Raw genomic sequence first — 25,061 nt, forward strand, 5'->3', positions numbered from 1 at the left:
GTGTGAGACTAGTCGTCGTCAGGGAAAGAAAATCCAAGCAGACAATTTCAGCTCACACTTACATGCATACACAGATGTCACTACGTAGGTTCTTGTTGTGATGCCCCATGACCTAAGTCAGCACCAAAAGGTTCATTAAAGAGTGGCACATATGCAGTGGCACACACCCAGTGTACATACACAAGTTTGTTTCAAAAAACTTCATTAAGAGCTGCATCTACCCAGTGGCCTCAAGTGCTTATAACCAATGGCCACAGTGACACATACACATGGTAGCCCCAGGGGGCACATACTGAATTTCCACAACTATAAGGAGCTTTTTCAAAATTTCTTGCCTTAGAAGATGCCTCGCATTAAATAACCGACATTGACACAATCAACAAGATTACTCATAGAAATCGGTGTCAGCAACCTGCCAAACTCTCCTTCTACACACCTTGCTATCCCAACTAAATCCCCATGTTGAGCATTTAAACTTGCCTCACCCTCCCTATGCACTCAGTCATTTTGCTGGATATCCATGAAGTGGAGAAAAGTGAACTATGTAAATACTGCCAAGGAAAACAGTTGTTACCCTAACGAAGAAGTCCGCTTCTCAAAAAAATTTATCCACCTGATATAACACTTGTTCGATCTCTGCTGATCACCTTCAGCTGAATATTGCATATCACACAAAGCAGCAATTCAACTAAAATATTTAGTTTTATAATGAAACAAAAATTTATAATACAGGAATCCTTAACAGGAACCTGTAAGTAATAACAATAATACAGGAACCCTTAACAGTATTCATAAGTGTGAAATTTTTACACAGGCAAAGAGGCCAACATTTAGCCACCAGGGCACACACAAGGCATCATTACAAACATTTTCTCTGCAAAAAGCCCTAACACCCCGACGGCAGGTGGTGTCTTGCGTGGAGCCATGCACGCATTTCAAAAAATAGGCATTTTGTATTTTCTTCCGCAAGATCAAGGCAGGCAGGCTGTGATGCTGTGCAAGCAGTGGTGGCCTTCAAAATGGAAGGAATCCACACAAAAAGCCATGGTACTGTTGAGATGGCAGTGCATGATAGGGAGCATCCTGAAAAACCAAACGTAAATAGATTATGTACTATTGTATTGCAAACTGACACCACATGAGTATCTAAACATAGCACTACGAATTATTCAACAGTGCTGTGCCAGTCAATGCTACCACGCCAAGTGTATCTTGGCCACCTCAGATTTTAGGAAAAATTACAGCCCATTGTACATTAGGACAGAAAGCCGAGCTAGTTGCTAAGGATTCATATGCAAAAAAAGGTGAGTTGCGCAGACAGGCACAAGAGTAGAGAAGTGGACAACACGAACGCATTGTACAGTTGCAGACTGGATGAAGTCGAGAGTATGACAAAAGCCCGTCTGGTCGGGATTATGCGTACTAAAAGGAAGAGGTCCAGACACCGATCAAAATGGCTTAAAATAGTTATTTACCTTTTGGCTCCCCCACGGGAGCCTTGTGAACAAGACCCCCAAGGGAAGCCAAAATGAAAATAATTATTTTAAACCATTTTGGCCAATGTTCGGACCTCTTCCTTTTAAGTTGCAGAACGCACACACAGAATACCTCGTGAAAATTTCACATCGTGTGAGCATCGTTATCTTGTAGACTAAGGCTGAAATATCACGGCACTGAGAAAGCTACAAACAAGTGTTTCTATGAATGACCACAAGGCTTTCCAGAATGTTTCATTAATTGCGATAGACCATTAATGTTTTGTATCTGCAAAGAGTATCTTCTTATGCCGACTTGATTATAGACCTTCGAGCAGTTTCTGAAAAGTATTTTCATCCAGCTAGAGTGGTTTATAGGTACGAATAACCAATTTAGGAACCTCTATTTTGTAATGAAGAAAGAGCGTATCATTAAAAAGAAACTATAGCTGCATGATTAAAAGTTTATGAAATTTTGAATCGACTCTATATCTGCAGAAGCTCTTTAATTAGGTATTAGTATGCCCAGCAGCACTGACAATGAAAGGAAATCATGACAACATATTAAAAAACTAATAAAATGAATGTGTTCTTGATAATATAATGCGTTGTTTTATTATACACAGATTATACAAAACACCAGCAGTAATGCGCATATCTTCAGAGTGCACACACAGTTCACCAATGTAATAATAAATACAGGTCAACATCATAAAGCAACACAGGTACTGGGGTTTTTCTTTCACAATGGCCTAAAAAACCAATCACATGAGCATTCAGCCATATTATAAACAGCACCTGCTTGCATGAATTCAAGGAACTTTCAGATGTGCAGAATTGTTTAGGAGCTTTTAAGCAATGGGCATGACACTACTATTATGGTTAATTTGTTGCCTGTAAAAGTGGTAAATCAAGTGAACTGCTAGTTGTCCTTCTGGTGAAGGATATTGCAGAAAATGTGAGGACAAAAACATTATAGGAGCAATTTGGAACCTATGAATGTTAATAAAGAAGACAATATGCAATGTTACCATGCTGACAGACAGTCAGATAAAAGATGATACAAAGTTAAATATGGATTACAGAGATGCAAGCATTCTGCTTCTTCATTGCTGCAAAACTCGGCAGTTACAGAAGTGCTTCATCCCCTAAAAATAGTTTTAGCAATACGTTCACTATGGAGTTCTATTGAGGATGCATCAGATTTGCATGCTTCAAGTGGTTTGGGCTGCTCAGAGACAGACATCTGGCTTGTAAACGCAAGAGCATGACGAAATACTGCAAGTGCTCCAGAAAAATGCTTACATGGTAAGGGAAATGACAAAAACAAGAACGTGGATGAAAAGACCAAACTGCCCCAAAGTCAAATTTTAGCAATGTAAGGTTTTATGAAACATAATTACGGTTCTAAGACAAAACAAAATACCAACATGATATGCAGAGAATGGGTGCTGGAAATGAAATGACCTCACTAAACAATGACTACATATATAAAACGACACATTCACAGGAAATTTCACAATACACGACATATAAACTATGTGATTCATGATGCACCCATGTCATACATCATATTGTTCAAGTAACCTACTTCTTTATTCAAGACCCCTGTAGAAGGTTTGTTAATGCAGTTATTGGTTTCTTGGATGGAAAAGGCCTAGTATGCAAATCTGCACTTCCCTGCCTTATATTTGCAAAGCGCATGTGTACAGTCAAATTTTGGCACAGTTTGGCATCTTTTGCAATGTTTTGCGAGATATCCACACGCTGTTACCACCTACATCTGTGCACAATGCTCCTGCAGCCTGCCATTACCACAAATCCTGGTCTATCCAACGTAACACTTGCTGCTGAAGGCATTAAAGGCACTCAAAGGTGCCCCAAAGACAGGCTGAGCATTCTGTGCAGGTTAGCAAGGTCTGAAAAACTTGCAGGGCATTGTAAAAGATGCCAATGCATGGCAAAATACAACAGCACAAAATACTCAGAATATGTAAGGCTAGAAGTGCACACTGATATATAAGGGCCTTCCCAGACAAACCGATAAATACAATAGCACACCTTCTATTGAAATCTCGAATAGAAAAATTGATTACTTGAAAAAGATGCATGGTACATGCAAAATAGAATGAGTGATGTATCTTATATGTTACGTATCGTCAAATTTTGCTGAAAATGTGAGCCTTTCATGCATGCATATAATTGCACTCATGTACTAAAACAAGTTCATGTACAGTGCTCATCCTGTGCATTTCATGTGCTTCATCTAATAGTATAGTAACTGTTTCCTAATGCCAATAACCGACTCTCTCAGCTTTCAGCATTAGTATGCAAGATTATTTATACTTAGAAGTATGATAGCATGAAAAAACAAGGAGAAAGACCTATCAACCGGACCAGCACCAACTACAAACTGATAAGCCAACAAACACTGACACCAAGGACAACATAGGGGAAATTACTTGAGCTTAATAAATGAAATAACGAAGCGATAAATCAATCGAAATGAAAGTGGATGAAAAAACAACTTGCCGCAGGTGGGGAACGATCCCATAAGTTGCGGCAAGTTGTTTTTTGATCCACTTTCATTTCCATTAATTTATCCTTTCGTTGTTTCATTCATTAAGCTCAAGTAATTTCCCCTATGTTGTCCTTGGTGTCAGTGTTTGTTGGCTTCTTATGATATGACTAATAACAGCCCCACAGTTAACCCCCTTTCTCCTCATTTATTACGTAACGAGGGTCTCAAATCCGGCAACATTGATGCCATCAGGTAGCATGTGTGGGTTTTGACCGGTTGCCTTCACCCAAAAAAGATCACGTTCTCGTAACGCTTGCGGCAGAAAGGGTGTTTCACGTCCACCGCCAAGGTCTGTGAGTGGTGGCGCTGGATAACACTCCCAGGGTTCTACAAGGAAACATAAATACCCAAGGAAGTGGATGGGAAACGGTGCCACGGTAGCTCTATTGGTAGAGAATCGCACGCGAAATGCGAGGGTTGTGGGATCGTTCCCCACCTGCGGCAAGTTGCTCTTTTCATCCACTTTCATTTCTATTAATTTATTGTTTCGTTATTTCATTTAACCTGAAGTAAGTTCCCCTATGTTGTTCTTGGTGCAAGTGTTTGTTGGCTTCTTATATGTTATTGCAGGTGCGGCATGATAAGTAAACCGCAGAGTAGTAAGCAAAAAAGGCGTTTTTTTCTAAACAGGTCGCTAGGGGTCCACATATTCCTCCCAATCATTAGTATTAAGTTGAAGCTCCAAACATGAGTTGTTAGCTTTCCAGCTTCAATTCTTTACTTCAGATGAACAAATACATGACATATTTTGACATGATATAAATTCTTGCACTGGACAGGCAACCTTTGTCACTGCAGCCACCTAACTTTGCACGGTCATTTGTAAAACCCAGGGAAACCAACTTCTGCACAATTTCTGCTCTCTACACCGTCAGATATCATTTTGCTCAGAAACTGACATCACTCACACCAAACTGATGAAAACATTGCCGCTTGTACATGGCAATGAGTAGGTAAAATGAAATCACTGGACCAGTCAGACTCATCACTATCCCAAAAAGAGTGAATGTGGTTATAATTGCACTCCCTCCAAGAATAAAATCGGGCGGTACTTGGTGCGAGCACTTTCGACGTGTTTCTTTGTGCCCATTTCTTCGTGCTATATGTCTACTAGTATGTCTGACTTAGTAGCTTAAGCAGAAGCTCTGCTATAATATATGTTGTCCACTGTAATTTTATTAACCTAAACTATGTTGGTAATACAATGTGAGCTACATAACAGGGACATAAAAGTTTGTTGTATCTTTTATATATTTTATCTTTGTCACATATAGCACACTTCTACTGGTTCAGGTGGGTTACTAGAAGCGAAGGAAATAGCTTAGCTGAAAAGATGCGTTCTTTGCTCCAAAACAGCAATACTATAACTGATGAATGCCCGTGTAACTTGGCTTTGACTGTTCTGAAGACCAAAGCAATGAATATTTCAGTGCCAGCAGCAGCATTTACACCATGTCTTGATTTCCCTTCAAGTGCATCTCTTTCGATCACCTGAGGGATGTTTTTAGCGCACGAAGTGTATCCTTGTTGGCTTTTGACTTTTAGCAGTTAGCAGAATGCACATGGAGAACTGGCAAGTGACCAGCCATAACATACCCGCTGTGGGGGCATAGTGGCTATGGTGCGGCGCTACTAAGCCCAAGGGCTTGAATCCCAGCCACAGCGCCGCTACATTTTAATGGGGGTGAAATGCAAAAATACCTGTGTACCATGCATTGGGTACATATTAAGGAACCCCAGATGGTCAAAAGCTTCTGCAAGATGATGACATCATTTTGAAAAGTTGGCTGCCAGTACAGAAACATACTGCCCTGTGGTATCATCTATCATGCATTAAAAAGAAGTGTGTAGTGGAGCCGAACCTATGGACGGCGAAGCAGAACTTTGTGGTTTTACTTCTGATGGACCCAGCGCAGCCTGGGTCCATCAGAAGCCTGGGTACCTCAGTTGTACAGGCACAAATTTCAATGACAAGCCTTGCTCATCCTCAGTAGGGAAATGGTTAAGTGCATTTCGGTTCCTAGTTTCAAGTTCTGCAACTAAAATATACAATTATGTTCACTTTCCTTTTTTGGGGCGGGGGCAAAAACTGAGCACAATTAACTAATCACTTATCTATCATGCAAGCGATGTTTGCCTTTCTCAGTAGTCTATCTAAAGACAGAAAACTAGGCTCAGGTGTTTTTATCTCTAAAAGAAAAGACAAGCTTTTATACGGCAACCTATCAACTTGAAGCCCACAGTAGTAGTTCAGCTTCTATGCCATCTAGCTGTTGAGCACAAGTCAAATAAAAATTAATACAAAAGTATTAGTGTTCCATGCTTTTAATGCATGGTAAAGGGACACTAAAGGAAAATAATGAGTTAAGTTAGATTGAAGGTTGGCCTTTCTTAATAGCAAATTCATCATTTGTAGCAAGAACCAGAGCTTTTCTAAGCAAGAAAATTAGAGAACTGGAAAATCAAAGAGCATCAACTAATAAATTGAACCAAATTCTGTAGTTTTATGTGCCAAAACCACAATATGATTATGAGGCATGAAGTACGAGGGAATCTGGATTAATTTTGACTGCCTTAGTTACTCTACTGTGCATACAATGCACAGCACACATGCATTTAACACCTATCAAAATGCAACTGCCACACCTACAATTTGATCATCCACTCTCAGGCTTGGCAGCGCAACATCAAACAGCCCAACTCAGAGCCCATGCTTGTCAGCAACCTTCTGCAGTGAGTGCGTCGCTTGGTGCTCATGAGGCAGTACTTCCAGCTGCTTCAGCTGCTTCTAAGTGTGTGCACTGCTGGCTTTTGCTGTTTTGCAGCCCTTAAAGCCCAACTACAACAAAAGTTAAGGCTGCGTAAAAAAATGATTCAGCCAGTGTAAATACAAAACAGCCTTCTAGCATTCTTGATAACGAGACTGAAATGAATGCTATAATTACCAGTAACTGGCAGTGAGGCATGACTCAGATTGCAGGGCTCCTTAGTGCGGCCTACGAGATAAGGGACCACCTGCAGCTGCCTGCAGTGTGATAAAAAACCTGGAGGTCATGTGGACTCTCGTCATAGCCACTAACCACCAGGTTCATGCGTCATCTGCTAATACACTATTAAAAGAATACAAAAAAAAATTAGACAGTTACCAGCACCGCAGCTTTACCAAGATCACTACAGTAGTATTTACTACTCATTTATTACCAATTTAGCCAAAGTGAAATTTCATTGCATTTGGAATTCAAGCTTCTGCTGTAGGGGTATTGAGATGTGATGATCACAATGCTCCTGTGCTTTGTGACATTACATCACTACATATTTGACAAGGCCATGGTTCTAAGTGTTTTTGATACATCAATATCTTAATTCTTTTACAACCTAACTCTAATGTGACACATGAGAATACAGCAGATTACATTTGAAATCTTTTTAACGGGCATGGAAAAGGACTAACCTTTACACCTGAGACACGCATGGCGAAAGCATTGTTAGCAAGGCTCCCACGTGTTTTTAAATAATTTTTCACCTTGGTCAGTGTCAGTTCTGTTTTTTCCCTTAACTCTTCCTAACCGGACAAGACTTCGTCAGACTCAACTTCATTAACCCATTGACAATGCGCTGCATATCTTAGGTAAACATTTGATGGTCCCCCTAAAGCATGTTTCCTAAAGTTACCAACAAAGAGCAAAGAATGGTTAGCTACTGCATGAACCAGCCTACACCCATGTTAAACCCACTATTGCCCCAATGGGCCTTGAATAGGCTCTAAAAATGTGTATTCACACAATGCGCAATAGCTTTTGTGCTCAGGTTGGCAGGTTCATAGCAGCTGGCCCCCCTCACTCTCATCATCGGAATCTCAGAATCCCTACTGCGAAAACTTCAGGAGTTGAAAGCAGCAAAAGACAAAAGCGCGCAGTTTGAAGCAGCCAGAGGCACTGCCTCATGAGCACAGCAGTTGCACTGACTGAAGAAGTTTGATGACAAATGTGGGGCCCATTTGTGCCGCTGGTTCCGAAGAAGCCATCTAAGCTTTATTCCCATGCTTGAGTGTAAAAATACAGCTGCTTTTAACAAAAGGCATGCAACACCGTTCATGAATTGTGCCACTTGAATGGTTTAACAAATAACCTCTTATTTCTGGTAAGCTCTACACAAGCCTAATTGGACGCTGCACTGATGAAAGGGCAAGAGAACATTTGCAGAATATAAAAACAAAGGAAGACCAATGTAGGTGAGCATTGTAACACATGCACTTGTCATCCTTAACGTAAAATATATTCTTGGGAGGAGTAGAAACACGAATGCACAACTGATATCATAAGTTCTTCTAATATCATAGAGTGGGAGTGACTGTGTAATTATTCATTTTCTTATTTTTTTCTATTTCTCACAAGTATGTGTATGAATGTTTTTTGCTTTTGGTTTACACAGATTGCTACACCTCAATTTGTTTGACCCTGCTCCCTTCTTTGCAAGCTTTCCTCCCTCCCCCTCTTTTATGAACTTCCAGAGAGATTATATGAATAGTTCCTGCTTTCTTAGAAAACATGGCACACATGCGATGGATGTGGAACATCCTTTCTGCTGCAGGCGTCACAAGTACGTGATCTTTTTTGGTGAAGGCAACTGGTCAGTAAAGCCCCACATGCCAACTGAAGGTATCAATGTTGCCGGATTCGAGACCCTTGTTATGTAATGAACGAGAAGAAAGCAGGTTAACCGAGGGGCCCGATTTTTATTAATCATATCATAAGACGCCAACAAACAAAGATACCAAGGACAACACAGGGGAAATTGTACTTACTAATTCAAATAAAGAAATTATAAATTAATGGAATTGAAAGTGGATGAAGAAACAACTTCCTGCAATTCGGGAACGATTCCACATCTTGATATTACGCGTGTGATGCTCTACCGATTGAGCTACCATGGCACCATCTTCCCATCCATTTTCTGGGGTGTTTATGTTACTACTAGAACTAAGCCTGGGATTGTTAGCCAGTGCCACCACTCACAAACCTTGGCGGGGGATGTAGAGCATTCTTTCTGCCGCAGGCATCAAGAGTATGTGATCTTTTTGGGTGAAGGCAACTGGTCAATAAACCCACACATGCTACCTGAAGGCACCAATGTTGCCAGATTCGAGACCCTCATTATGTAATGAACAAGGGGGTTAACGAAGGGGCCTGATTTTTTTTACTGCTGGTGTAGTACACACTCTCCTGCGTTTAGGGTGATGCCAGCTTCTTGCAGGTGCTGAAGTACTTTGTGCAGTCATGCATCATGTTCTGCCTTCATGCGGCCAAACACTATTATGTAGTCTTGCAGACATGCTTGGCCGTCCAGGCCTTCTAGCAGTCTTAGCATTTCCCTGTAGAAATATTCAGTTGCTGTGGAAATTCCGAAGGGCAATCGGAGGAACTTAAATGGCCAATTGGCATCAGGAAAGTGTACCTCTAGGACAGAGGTAACCAGTAACCAATAACCGGCCCTTGGATCAAGTTTGCTAAACCAGGCAGCTCTGGTGGGCACTAAGACTCATTCACACAGAATGTTCTATTTCAACCTTCCAAAGTCACTGCAGATTTGCAGCTCGCCTCCTTTATTTTTCGCAACTACCATAGGTGCACGCCACTCTGTGGTCTCTTCGACCTTTATGATGACACCCAGGCTCTCCATTCTCTCCAACTCACATTGGACACTCGGCAACACGGGCAGAGGTACTCGCCTCGAGTACATAATAGCACACTGCTTGGCATCAAGGAGTAGCGATATTTTGTAAGCGGTCTTGAGAAGGCCTAGGTCTGTAGCCAGGTAGAGGTAGCGGCATAAAATGTTGGCTGAGTCACTGACCTTGCCTGCTGACTCTGCTACTTCTAGGAGACTTGGAGGACATTGAAGGACTTGATTGTGGGAGGTCAAAAAGTGCGTCATGCAGCTAGTCTATTACATAAAGTTCTTCTTGACACAACCAGCCATTTCAGCACAGGGTCACAGTGAAGAGTCTAACCGTTGCTATTTTGGTCCTGCCGGGTGCGAGCAGCTGTTCATTTGCTTGCTTCAGGTTGCCCATGACTTGTTCGTCGCAGAGACTTGTTGGCATGGCAGTTACATTTGCACCAGTGTCTACCTTGAACTTCATTGGCAAGTCATTGACCATCACATTGATTTTCCATGGCCCAGGATCCTGTTGGTCAGTTGGATCCTGTTGGTCCAAGTAAACCTCTTCCAAAACAGCTTGGTATGTGCTTTTTGTTCTGCTTTTTGCAAGCAGAAAAGCATACGGCAGCAGTGTTCCTTTTTACTGCAGGCACTGCATGTTTTGCCATTCACTGGGCACATAGTGTGTGATGGTTAACCATAGGTGTTCTGTTGAACCATACCACTTGCATGTCTGTGCAGTGTGGTCACGCTGTTTTTTTTTTGATAATTATTTGACTTTCCTTTGCTCTTTGAGAAGCTGCACATGGTGTTGACAGCTTCAAGTTACTGTAGCTGTGGCCGTAGGTCCTTTTGCTGCTGTTTGTCACCATGTTGTGATCAGCATTGACAGCGGCTTCCAGAGTAAGCTCAGCGTTAAGTTGCAGCTACTCACTTACCTGCGTGTCTGTGGGACCGACCACGAGTCTATCACAGATCAGTTCCTCTTTCAGGGCACTGTACTCAGAGGCTTCAGCTAGTCTGAAGACTTCAGTGATGAACATATCGGCTGTTTCGTGCGCGTCTTGCTTCCGGCTGTTGAACTTTGCACACTCGTATAACACGTTCATCCGTGGCAGGAAATTTTTTATGAACACTTGCATTACTGTGTTGTAGTCGAGTTTCTCAGCATAACAGAGCCTGAACAAGGCTAGGACGTCTTCGGCTTCACGACCCATGGCATAAATGAGCGTGTTCACCTGCGTCTCGTTGTATTGCTTCTTTAGTCTGGTGATGGCTCTATAGCACTCCCATCTCGTGAACCACTGTTTCCACTCCTCGGGTCGCCAAAAATCAAGTTTTTCCGGCAGTTTGACGACGAACGAGTTGAGCGGAGCTGCGTGCTGGGCTGGTGGAAACTGTAGGCGAAGCCATGGGTAGCAAAGTTTCGTATTCACCGCACTGCGTTACTTGCGTGGTGCATTTCTCACAGCGTTGTCGAGTATCCCACCGCTGCCTCCATGTCGTGGCCGGATGACGAGCATACATGATTAACAAAACATAGGTGTTAACTGGGGATTGTTTACTAGGTTGCATATGCAAAACACGTACGGCTACATGCCGGCTCGGCTTACACAGTCTGGTCCACTCTCCCCGAGGAATTGTTCTGCATCTTACATGACCGCGTACGAAGCGCCATTTCGTTGCAGTAGCTCAAACGACACAGTGTACCAGTGTAACTCAATGAGCAGCAACTTCAAAAGAAGTATACTTCGGAAGGCTGCTCAAGTTTAAACAACTCTCAGTTAACAATGTCAAGACGATTTGCCCTCTCATTAACATGCACATTTACGCCACTAGACCGTAACCTCTTTGCTACATTACAGCAGTTTCGGTCCGAATTAAAACACTGATATAACACAGCAGAAAAGTTATGAATAAGAGCCATAAATACGCAGAATATTAGAAAGGCGTGCACTCTCATTCTTGCTAACTGATCATTTGTTGAAATTCCGGCAGTCTTTTGAATTATAATTTTTAAACGTGCTGCCCATTGAGTTACGATAATGCATTGCGGTGAAATTTGATAGATGGCTGCAGAGCCAATTCAACATTTCAGTTTCAACCACAGCTAGTTACCCCTATGCTTTTCTTGGCTTCAGTGCCTTTATTCTTTATTCAGAGATACCCCACATTGCCCGGGGGCGTGCAAGCAGGGTGGTTACAACTTCGAAAAAAACATCTTCATTCGCACAGCACACCTGGTCACAAGATAATCGATTCCACTCTGTTGCAGTTTGGGCAAAAAATGATAGCATAAAGGTTCGTTCTAGTTCGGTACTCTCGAATTTTAAAGTCATGATCTGTTCTTTAGATACATGGTGCAGTGGTTTAAAATAAGTGTCTATTAATTCAGGTTTTGTTATTATATATGCTAAATAGCAATTTTAGTCACAGTTTTCATCGGCAAGACGAGAGCGCTTCCCATCCGAGCTCACTTTTCATTGCAGTGCAGCTCTCCTCTCGCTTGTATCGCCCATAAACGAACTTTCCCGCTCTTTTTTGTATTCTCTTGATTTGGTCGATCAAGGTTTTCTGACGAGGGTCCCAAACACCACACGCATACTCCAAGATCGGACGAATGAAATATAAGCAGTATTCTTTAGGGCAAAAAATAAAGATTTCAAATTTCGCTGAATAAAATTTAGCGCTCTAGCAGCATTTGCAACTACATTACTCACATGTGCGTTCCAAGAACAATCACTTGAAAAGATCACACCCAAATATTTATACATATATTGCTGGTCAATAATATCAGTGTTCAAAAACTAACGCGTTTCTATAATTTTCTTTTTTTTCGTGAAAAACAGATGCACTCATTTTTTTTGTATTTAGTTGGATTTTCCACTTCTCAGACACCACGAGACAATGCTAGTAAGATCAACCTGCATATCAATGGAGTCCTGTTCATTTTTCTATTTTCCTATACACTACGCAGTCATCGGCAAACAAGCGTAAACGCGAAGATATCCTGGCAGGAATATCGTTAATATAAACCAAGAACAATAGCGGCCCTAAAAAAGACCCTTGAGGAACTCCTGATGTGACCTCGACCCAAGGAGAAGTAGCACCGTTCAGTATTACGCATTGCCGATGCTGCGACAAGTAATTGGCAATCCAGCTACACACTTCTTAACATTTGCCTCATTAAGTTTTTGAAGGAGCAATGAGTGACAAACCATGTCAATCGCCTTTCGAAAATCTAAGACGACACAATCTGTTTGCCCGTTCTCATCCACCTGAGCCACTGAGTCATGATAGAATTCAATTAGCTGTATTGTACAGGACAGTCCCTTGCGAAAACCATGTTGATTATCAATTAATAATCTATGTTGTAATAAATGTTTCATTATTTCTTTGTATAAAATATGCTCTAATATTTTACAGGAAATGGATGTTAAAGAGATAGGCCTATAATTGTTTACATATTTTTTTGGACCACCCTTATGAACCGTAACTACATGTGCCATTTTCCAATCATCCGGCAGCACTCCAGTAGAAAGAGATTTAGTGTAGATTAGGTAGAGGTAGGATGCGATTGGCCAGGCACAGCACTTCAATATGCGGGGAGAAATACCGTCTGGGCCGGGGGAATTAGTTTCATCTATACTTTGTAACAATGATTCGATACCACCAACACTGAATTCGACAGGTTTCATTAATGGCTCAGCTCTCACATGAAATTTTCCAAAGGTTCTTTTGGGCAAGCAATGCAGAATGAAAAAATCATTATAGCAAGCTGCCTTAGCTGTATCATCGGATAGGACCTTATTATGGTGAACAAGTTCATTTACTCCCGTTGAGTCAGATCCGCATTCTTTTACGTATTTCCAAAAAAGCTTTGGATTTGTTTTCATATCATTAAGTCGATTGAATACTGACCCTTTCCAATGTGAACTTTAGTTTTATATTCATGAATTACTTCGACCTGCTTCTTAAACTGATAACTGCTTTGGGTTCTTTTGAATGTGTTATATACTCTTCTTTTCCTTATTAACCTCAGAATACTAGGCTTCACCCATGGTTTCTTAGTTTTTCAGCCCAACTGAATGGACACTCGTTATATACTTTTCCGTCAGTTCTGTAAATTTTGTTTTAAAAAGAGACTACATTTGTACAACATCAGAATTCTCACAAAGATAATCAAAAACAGACAAATGAGCAAATAATTCCTGTGAAATGGCAGAATAATCACCTTTATCAAAGAAAAGCCTGCTGGCTTTATATGGTCATGATTAAAAAAATGAAACCCGTTTTCCTTCTTCTCATTCATTCTTGCGAGGGTCTGAAACCTCATAGCCTTGCTGCCTTAAGGTAGCATGCATGGGTTTATTAGCCACATGCCTGCTCGCTTCAGTTCAGGTGTTACACGACACTATCATGCAAAAAAGGATGTTCCACATCTGCCCACCACGGCTCTAAATGGCGCTGGCTAACACTCCCAGGGCCACGTATACCACACATAAATACCCAAGTTAGCACAATTGGCAGCACATCGCGTGTGTACTGCAAAGGTTCTGGGTTCAGTCACCACCAGAGACAAGGTCTTTCCGTCTGCTTTCATTACTTTTTTTCAATATATTCTACATTTCAATTTAAACCACAGCTAATTACACCAATGCTTTTCTTGGTTTAATTGCCTGCGACCTTTATATCACCAGCAAAAATAAGGTAACAAGAAAATGAAAAGAAATAAGTGGAGGACAGGGTCATCAGTGTTCAAAGAACCAACTTCCTTTTTGTATCTTTAACCAACACGTGCGCCCAATAGGCAATTCCTCTGCCTGCACATCAAATGACAGTGCAAGAGATGCAGCTGGAACACACAGTCAAATATATGTACAGCATACCAATGCATCTCCTGCGAAGGTAGTGAAGAGCACAGGTGCCTTAGAGCTGCGTGCCACGGTTCCTCTTGCCAACCCATGGAAAGGAGCATAAGTGATGCTGTAGAGCTTGCCGCTTCAAGCAGCGTTCAGGTAGCCATTCATTATTCTGCACGTAGTATCCAATGTATTGTAGATATCAAGGCAGCTTCAGTCCTGCAGCAAATAAAGTGATCAGTTCTAACCAAAATGTTGAGATGCAGGCACTTTGGCAGACGGATGCTAACATGTTGAAGTTTCTGGGATGCCAGTCATAATTTCGTTAAACATTATATGGGCCACTCATACAGGGATGGAAGCAGTCAAAGAAGTTTTGGAGCAGCTCTGAGAGCAGCAAATTTGACACACTGGAGCATGAATAGCCCATTTTGGAGCAGTAAATACATGTTTACATGAGTAGCTTGGTAAAGGTCAGTGAGTGAAATACAGGCATATGAAGAAAAGGTGCCCCTTAGTTTACTTTACAGAGCACTATTTGGTTATGGCAGATCAGTTCTGCGGAAGCCTGCAAGGCAAGTAAAATTCATGACAGGAAAAATTTTCACGCACCCTACTTTAGCATGAAGCTACGAAGGAAACCTGTACAGGTTTCTCGGAATCCACCATTAAATTACATACTGGATGTGACAACTAACTGTGGCCAAGAAAAAAATAAATGAGTGCTTTCCGTGAACATCGCCCACTCTATTTTGATAGGCTTACGTTAGTGCTACTGAAGCTTTTTTTTTTCATTGTAAACAAGCAGTTAATATGTAATTGTAATGAATGTTTATTTCCTTACTTATCCAACACAGTGTCAATGCAAAGGTTGTGGAATACCCCGAGAAATGACCGATAACAGTGTTACAATGACCTAGGTCATGTGTGGTCTTTTTTTTTCCGACAAAAAAAATACAAAACATGCAAATTTTTCTTTAAAAATTCACGTGACAATGCGCCCCGCATCAGTAATATAAGCGGACTCAGATGGACACATTGTCATCAGCGTACTGCATATATTACGAATGTGCAAACCTGGGGCACAGTCTTGTAAAGGTTCGCAAAGTGAACGGTTACCAAGATCGCGCTACTTCGCGTTGGGTAGGGACTGTACTTGCACGCCAAAAACTGCTGACATGTCGAGAAAAAACTGCAGCTGCTCATTCCCAGTGCCCCTATTTGGCAAAGTTTGTGTAAAGATTGATGCAATATTTGGTGCGCTGAAGCACTGGCATGGTCAGGACGGTTTATTTTCACCTTTTAGTCATTTCACGGGCTTTTTCTCGTTAAAGAAAGTTTTCACAAATCCTAGGCTGTTTTAAATGCTGTTACGGGGCATTTATAACCATCATACAAAACTTTTTCGCTTCTCATCGATTAGGTAAATTTAAAAATTCAGCTAATGTAACATGTTCGTGCACAATGAATGAGAAATATTTGCAGTGGCTGCCATGAACAACACTCATCAAGGTACAGTGAACACCATTCGAGTAGAGCCCTCTGGTAATTTTTAATTCTTGGCAACCTGCAGTTGAGATAGAGTATCGCAGAATAAATGTGAAGTGACGTACTGGTCATTAAATGTTTGCCAGTATTTTACACAAGTTTTGACACACTGGTTGAAAAAAAGACATGGACGGGCATGTTGATTGCACTTGAGTTGTGGTACACAAGTTTCCCGTGTCATGCAAGGCATCTACATTAGACAGACGGGATGGGGTATCAATGATTGCTTGGGCAAGCATAGTTACAACCTTCATAAAAGTTAACGAAGTAGGTCCCTTGCCATGCATTGCAAGACTTGTGGATGCAAACTAGTTTTTCTAAAGAATGTGTCATCATAGGATGCAGCCGCACTCAACTGATGCGCGAGATTATTGAGGCTAATGCCATTGCCAAATACGTTAGGATGTGCGTGAGTACACCCTCCTATCTTTATCCGACAAGGAACCTTACTTTCTAAGTTGGTTGGCACATTTTCAGTGAACTGCAGCCGTATGCTTCTTGTAAGGTTGTTGTTTCAATTGTTTTTCTCATGTGTGCTACGAGTGGCGCATATAATGTGCAGTAGGGTCATGGAATAAAACCAGTTGGAAGTTAGCGCTCATCCTCCTGTCACCTGTACATTTTCTTTCATGCTCAAACTGAGTTATGCTAAAGCAAGACAAGAATCCATTCAGTCAGTTTGTGCCTTCGAACCGGTTCAGTGTCCACAGTGCACGATGATGCTATTATAAAGGGACATTGAAAATATAGTTTATTTTCTTTGAATGAATAAAGTTTAGTATTAACTTTCACACTGCATTTTGCAAGTTTTAATTACCCTAGTATAAATTTGTATTCTAGAATGTGAAGGATGAAAACAAGCATTCCCAAACTTAGACATTTCCAATGACATCTAATTACTACAACTTAGAGGAAAGGCGCTACGATCTCAAACAGTCGCAGCTTCTATCCGCGGTTGTTGTATATAAATGCATTACGCACCGAGAGAATATGATCAAATCTTAAAGCTAAAACTACGGTAAAGGCTTGTACCAACACGCTTAAACAAAGGAGAACATTTCAAAAGACATAGTGCAGAGGTAAAAAAAAATAGATCATGGAGTTCTGCTTGCCAAAACTAGAATCTGATTATGAGGCGCGCCATAGTGGGGGGACTCCGAAATAATTTGGCTACCTCGGGTTCTTTAACGTGCACCTAAATCAAAGTGCACGGGTGTTTCCGCATTCCGCCCCCCTCAAAATGCGGCCGCCGTGGCCGGGATTCGATCTTACGACCTCGCGCTTAGCAGCCCAGCACCACAGCCACTAAAGCAACCACGGTGGGTATAGTAAAGAGCTGTGAAAATTTTTCCTATACCAGAAATAAGTTTTTGGCCAGGGGCTCAATAACCGGGAGAATCGCACCCTGCCTGGCGCTGCTCACAGTGCCCCCTCAGCAAACCGGGACATTTGCACGCGAGAACGAGAGCACCAAGTCCGGCCATGGCTGGTAAACCATATGACGATACATTAACAAAATATACAGTAACTAAAACGAAAGGACGAGTAAAAACGAGACGTGTCGTTTTTATTTAACTGACATATTATCTTCGCGTCTTTCCCCCCCTGTACGATATAGAGGTTACACATTTCTGCTTATTCCATATCAGTAGTATCGTCTTACATCATGCATGCGCACTGAGCACATCAATACGTTCTGGATATCGCAGAAGCCGTTGTTCACGACGTGAGACTCACGATAGCGAAGTCAAATGCCATCCTTTTAGAAATAAAGAAAAAAATTGTTTGCCTACGACAAACTTTGCAAACAAGAAATAAAATATAAGCTTACCAAAATGCTTCGTCCCAGGTTGGTGGTGGAGTTCGTTGACGTTCACCGTTGCGCATTACGCTGTGTTGTTAATCACGCCGCCCTCGCTTGCAGGCGTGAGAAGAGCATCAAAGTATTATTATTTTCTGTCAAATACTGCTGCCTCGTAAGTACAAACAGAAAATTTTGAGCTGTCTAGCTTACCCCGGCATAACGGCACACAGCAGCTTCCCGCGCTCAAATCTCGCTGTGGATTCGAATTCGCGCCGCGTGCATTTCGATGAGTTGTTGTGGCGCCACCTAGAAGAGTTTAAATATGGACGGAACAAAACAAAGTTCTAACATATGTCCGTCTAGATTTCTTTATATTTATTTATTTCCGTCTAGATTTCTTGATATTTATTTATTTAAGATAAAAGGCACATGCTGTTTAGAAAATACTCACGGCAAACAATGGTTTAGTCTAGTTTCTTTGGCCCCTCCGATTTATGTCCATTGTCAGCCGGCCTGCGGCCTTTAAACGATATTCCTTACATGTTGTGGCTCAATATTGCAAGCACTGAACTTGGTTGAATGGGGTTTAAATAGAGGGACAATATTTCGTTCTGTAGAGTATTGCTGTTGGGGATGGAGCGAGTATTAGGCTGCTTCTCGTCGGCAAAAGGAGCCGGACGAGCAAGTCACGAAATGCAAGAAAGCGAACGGCTTGCATGATTACTAGTACAGTCTCGCTTGGGTGACCAGTGAGAAACAGCATAATTAACAACCTAACAAATACAATGGACAGCCGCCAAATCGTTGGTCAATTAGACATGTTAATGATGACTCAGATTGGACGTGATTCTTTCGTGTTTGTCCGTTTGTGAACGTGTTGTGAAAAGCTTCGTTTATTCGATGTTGTGCCCCATTTTCACCAGAAAAAGAAAAGCTGCGTGTTTCTGTTGACGCGGCACGCGCACGGATTTACGGGCAAGCCGCGCGTGTCACGTTCACACATATCGCTCAATAAAGCACTCCGGCGGTATCGACATACCGGCCGCACCACTGGTGGTAACGGCTAGTGGTACCGGTGGTAAGAGGAGCCGAAAGGACCTAGAACCTCAGCGCACTACAAGAATATATTTCATGGTTTCACACCTGCTTACTACATAAGTGTACAAAATACATGCATGGTATCGCACTGTACTCGTAATGCAAAAATAAACGAATTAAAATTAATTTGTAAACTAATAAGCCTAGGTGAACCTTCAATAATTCACGAACAGGTAGGTTCGCACTCAACTGACTCATGAAACAGTATGCTAGCTGTGTCAAGAATCTTAATTAGTCGAGCAATTAAGGGTGGTGATGTGCAATGCCTTGGGGAAATGCATGCAGAAGTAGGACAATATAGCTGTTGCCCTGTTTTTGCTCATTCCCTATCAGCTGATTAATCACTTATTTATTTATTTATTTTTATTTTCACATACTGCAGCCCAATTGGGCTATCACAGGAGTGGGTTTGTACACTGCATATAACAAAATATTCTTCTGCACAAATCAACTTCAGCACCTTAAGAAACATGATACCTTCAAAATAAAAGATACAATCAGTATAAAAAACACAGCATGAATCAAGTTAATTTATGCAAAAATTTCCCTAAAGACAGTGACCTAGTTTCACCTGGAAGTAATTAAGTTCCATTTTTCAATTGTATGAGGAAAGAAGCTATACTTAAAAAGGTTAATACGCGGTTGAAATGGTGAAAGGCTAAGTTTGTGGCTCTTCCTAGTAGGTTTCAATTTATCAGGAGACAGATAGTTGTTCTTTAATGAGTAGCGTGGGGTGTTAATTAGATTATGCAGCAATTTAAGGCATTCACGATCACGCTGCTCAGACAGAGGTTGTAAACCGAGTTGTTATTTATTTAAGTCATTATTCCAAAAATTGGAGAGTTGGAATTTCCCCTCACAAGGCACTACTGGAAATAAAATCACCTTCAGTGCTTGTCGAATGGGTGCCGCAGTGTTACAGTTGACTTGCAAAGGCGGGGCTTGCTCAGAAAATAGAAGAGAGGCCGGACTCTCTCGAGCCCCGGTTAACTTTGAGCACTGATTGTGTTGATCAGTATACTATATATTGTACTACCACACAGTACAACAACGTATATTAATGGTTAATACAGTAATAATATGTGTATATAATAATGATAATGATTCAGATCTGCATCTCCTTCCTTCATGCCACAGAATATGGCTATGGAATTTTTGCTGTCAAATCAATAAATATACTTCAGAGCACTGTCGCGTTGTCGTGACAGTGTAGAATATACACACTGGCAACATCACTTCAAAGCATTGACTCTTTATTGGTCAAACCTGTGCCCAAAAAAACATGTGGCATTCAAAGCACAACAACCTAGCGGCAAGCATGGTGTGTCAAGCGCGTCACACATGACTTGTCAAAGGTCGTAACGTAATCACTGGTGCTATATATATATATATATATATATATATATATACCTTCATATACCTTCCGCAAAGTACAACACTATTTTCATCTCGGGTTGACTGATATCTTTCAGTTGTTAGTAGGTGCAATGCAATCTACAGAAAAAGGACAAACAATTGTATGCATATGTGTCAGTATAATCACGCAGTATCAGGCTGGGCATCATAACTGTGGCGAGGAAAGCATATGTCGCCTTGAAGAAGACAAGCCCACTTGTTGAAACGTTGGCTCCTGCTTTCATCATGTTCTCATTTTGCTCATCGTCTTGAATTTCCATCTCCCGCCTTCCCAATGTTTTCCCTGGGTTTGTATACATGGTATTTTAACATGCAGCCTAAAAGATTGCAGATTCTTCTTCTATATGCATAGTTGGTATATAATTGTGAATCAGCAACACACTAAAAAAAAAACGTTTTCTTCTAGCATAACACTGAAGCATACAGAGCTGAAAATTTATTGTGCCTACCTAGGCGTCATTTCACATATTTAAGAGGTGAATCATTTTCCTTTGTGTACATGTGCATTGGGCCAGCTCCCAGATCAAACTATATGTCATCAATCTGCACAGTTGGCACAGTAGGAATTCACAAGAGAAATTTTAGCACAGTGCCTTGTTTACACTTTTCTACATTTCTGTATGCAAGATATAACACTACAATTTCCACTGAAGATACTGTGCTTGTTGTGCAGGCCATGTTTTAATGCTAATGGATGGCACCTGTAAAATCATGTAAGACTTTTGTGAATATATTGGCACAGCGGCACCTTCTGGTATTTTGTATGTATATATCTGACCAGCAACACAACCAAGCAGAGGTATTTTGTGTTGCAGCAAACAGGTGGCCACTTAGGTTTGGCAGCTCTAGATAGGCACATCGCACCTAGTCGTTCCTCACCCCACTTTAACATCTACATATCACCAATGGGCAAAGGACAATGTTGGATTCCGTAAAATATCCAATTTCAAATGCACTATGGATGACTGACTTTTGAAATAACAATGACGTGATGCCTGGAAACCCATGCACCAACTTTCTTCCCATACTAGTTACCAATGCCTTACAATGTGCCTTAAAATTCTTCATATGATGCGCCTGAATTTGGTGCTAGAATGGAGAGGAGTGCTGTAGTTAACTTTACCTGGAGTGGCAAAATGCCTCACAACACTGCTACATCAAAGTAGCAATGTTGCAGTGCTCAATGGTGCCCTTAAAGGCATTCAGTTGAGCGCATCACATAACAGGGGAGAGAGGAGTACAAACATAAATGAGATTACAAAGTAATAGTTACAATAAATAATAGGACAAAGTACAGAACAAAAGTATGCTAACATTGCTTAGCTATTAAAAAACAGAATGTAAGAAATCATAAGAATTGCAAAATGAAAGTTATGCACACAGCACCATCCAATGTTGAAAATATGCATGCCCACATGAACTACGGTATTAATACACGTATTTATTAGTAACTCACAAGAACAACTAAACAAGAATGTAATAAAAAAAAGGCAACTAATTAACAGTGCGTAGCACGTCGTAAAATTTTAGTGTCAGATTCTGTGGCAATATCAGAGGGAAAGCAGTTCCATTCAGTGATGATGCAGGGTGTAAAAAGCATGCATATTGTAACGTGTGAAATGGTGTGCACTTGAATTTGAGGTGGTGATACCGGCATGAAAAGACGACAGGTGGTGACTGAAAGAAATTATTGTGAAGAGAAGTATGATTATAAAGTTTGTCAAGCAGGCAAAGACGCAATGATTTGTGGCAAAGGGATAGTGCTTGTAAATCAGTATGTGCTTTTAATGATGACACGCAAGTGTAAGATGAATAGTTGGAAAATATGAAGGCGAGCAGCCCAGTTTTGAACAAATGCAATCTCGTCAACAATGTATACCTGCCAGAGTACTATATTAGCGATGCGTATTCGAGCTTTGTGTGGATTAGTGTAGTGTAAGCAAGTTTATGTATGTTGACAAGAGCATGCTTTAGGTTTCATTTGATGATGCCAAGAGAGTGACCAACTGCTGCAAAGATGGAGTAAATGTGGTGGTTTGATGTTAAGTCGTAATGTAAATGAAAACCTGTGCTGGTAGTTGAATGTTCAACTGGGATCTTCGAAATAGTCGATGAAGTGTGAATTAATAATGTGTTCCATAAGTTTGCAAATTGTGCTGGTTGATGATCTTCATTGGTAGTTAAGGGGTGAGAAACACTCGCCAGATTTATAGAATGGGATGACTTTAGCCACTCACTAGTCTTAGGAATGGACCCAGGGGGGTATGTCGAGACACTGTGACACATTCTTGAGTAGCTTGATATTAAATTCGCTGTGACCTGATGTAGATGAATTTTTTAATCTGTTTAGTAAGGTAAAAATGCCCGACTCATTAATAACAATTTCAGACATATCAGATTGCATGGGGAAGTCAGGGCATGCAGTGATCTCTTTGCAGGTGGACACTCGACAAAACATGTCATTTAGTGACTGCACACACTATAACTCGGGAACTACGTCACCACCAGAATTAGGATTATGTCAGGCTGTGAATAGGGGTTTATTACGTGCCATAATCACTGTTATTCATAATAAATCATAGCTGTAATCTTGCTGACACGTGGATTTTAGTAGCATCTGGCATTCTTTGTCACATAATATGTATCTTTGCCATGCCATGTTTTCTTTTTTGTTGAAGAGAAGTTAAGCAGACCTACTATAACTGCATGATCAGACAACCCGTCCAGGTGAGTAATGCCAGAACAGATTAGAGGATCGCTCGTCGAGATGAGGAGGAGGAATAAACATTTATTTTTGAAACAGTATCCCCGGTTAAATCCCAGTTCTACTCTAGGTGGGAGGTCTCCTCATTCCAGGAACCCTCTGGCCTTCGCTGCCTCCTTGGCCCTGGCGACGAGGTGTCATTGTTGTTCCAGGCCCTCGGAGACGAGCTTGGCCTCCCACATTTCAATGAGGTCCTTGCTTTTTTGTCTGGCGTTATATTCTTTCGGTGAAGGCGATGCGTCTGTATCTAGATGCCATGGACACTCGAGGATCAGGTGCGCCAAGGTGTGTGGTAAGTCGCACATTGGGCAGTGGTATCCTTGTAGCATTGGGTATAGCCTGCGCATGAGTATTCCGTGGGTGTAAGTGTTACTCTGTAGTCTTCCGAGTGTGGTACTTTCTTCTTTGGTGAGCTTTGGGTGAGGTGGTGGGTACACCCTGCATTCCAGCCTGTGATGTTGAAGGATCACTGAGTAGGTGACGGGTACGGTCTTTGCCCCTGCTGACGCAGACCGGGCATCTTGAGAGTAGGAAGGGTTGGCCCGGCAGGTGTGGCCTCGGGCCGCGGCATGTGCTGCTTCATTCCCCTCCAGCCCGTCATGCCCAGGAACCCAGGTGTGTAGGGGATCGGAGTGCTGTCGTGCTTCAATATCTTTAGTGCTTCTGTCGACATGTGAGCCTTAGCGTAGTTCCTGACAGCTGCTTAAGAATCAGAAAAAACGACAGCTGCGTCCTTGCACTTGGTAGTTGCTAGGGTGATTGCAGTCTCTTCTGCAGTCTCAGGGTTTTGTGCATGGACTGTGGCAGACGCTAGCTCTCTGCCCTGAGAATCTACGACGTTCAGGGCGTAAGCATTTCTTTGCGGGTATTTGGCTGCGTCAATGTATCTGGCATCCGGATCTTGCCTGTGTCTTCGCCGTAGGGCATCCACTCTGGTTTGTCTTCTTTCCTTGTTGTACGTATGAGGTGCATGTTGCGTGTGATTAGTGCTATGCACAGGGATTTGTGGATGTTTGGAGGAATTCTTCCTTTTCGGTCCATGGTGGCTTATAAAGGTTTCACTGCAGCTCGGCCATTGCAGCGCACTGATCTCCCGGTGGGTGTGAGGTTAAGTCATTCTAACTGACTGGCTTTATGAGCTTGCTAATTCTTGCCAGGGGTTGTGTACGCCCATCTTGAGAAGTCTCGTAGTCGAAGCCATAGATGGTAGGCCCAGGGCAATTTTGATGGCTTTGCATATTTGAATGCTAATTTTTCTACCTCTGATGAGATCTAGAATATTGGCCAATGTACATGATGAACAGGTTGGGAGAGTAATGAGTTGAGGTAACGGGAAGTGTAGACAGCAATGAAGGAAAACATGCTATTGAGCGTGAGCAGCTGCGATAGATTCTGTTGTCCAGTTAATAATGGAGAAATTAAAATTGCCCTAAATGATCAGAGTAGAATGCCAAAATAGCATATGCACTTCATTTAGAATGTTTTGAATCTCGCTTTAAAATGCTTAATTTACATCTGGAGGGCAGTAATATGCGCTTATGATAACATTCTGCTTGAGCATTGAAGTGAAATGAAAATGTGCTCTAGGAATGAAGGAATGCCAGTTGGAACTGCAAGAAATTATTTTTTTAAAGCTATGAGCATGCCACCTTCTATGCAGTTGCATCATTCACAACAAAAAGTGTTGTATGCAGATGTGGAAAGAAAAATTTTCTTGGAGATGGTATTGTTTAGTCACGTCTTGGTTAGTACAAGAGATGTCGCGCATGAGTGATGAAAGTGACATATATTTTGACATCACACTTCAACCATTTGTGTATAAGAATGACAGGTTTGTAGAAGTGTTATGGGT

At 41.6% G+C, this 25,061-nt stretch overlaps 1 long non-coding RNA gene across 2 annotated transcripts; it reads right to left on the bottom strand.

Annotated features, from left to right (window-relative positions):
* Positions 1-148: 148 nt before the first annotated feature.
* On the bottom strand, positions 149-18,239 carry LOC142571934 (uncharacterized). Of its 2 annotated transcripts, XR_012825973.1 has the most exons (4): positions 18,142-18,239; positions 17,959-18,044; positions 14,607-14,798; positions 149-1,083 (listed from the first exon to the last, which is right to left on the bottom strand). It is a non-coding gene; the product is annotated as an uncharacterized LOC142571934 (long non-coding RNA). The 2 variants fall into 2 exon arrangements; XR_012825972.1 differs by having other exon boundaries at positions 17,959-18,201.
* Positions 18,240-25,061: the final 6,822 nt, after the last annotated feature.

This window comes from Dermacentor variabilis, chromosome 1 (assembly GCF_050947875.1).
Source record: "Dermacentor variabilis isolate Ectoservices chromosome 1, ASM5094787v1, whole genome shotgun sequence".
Taxonomy (NCBI): domain Eukaryota; kingdom Metazoa; phylum Arthropoda; class Arachnida; order Ixodida; family Ixodidae; genus Dermacentor; species Dermacentor variabilis.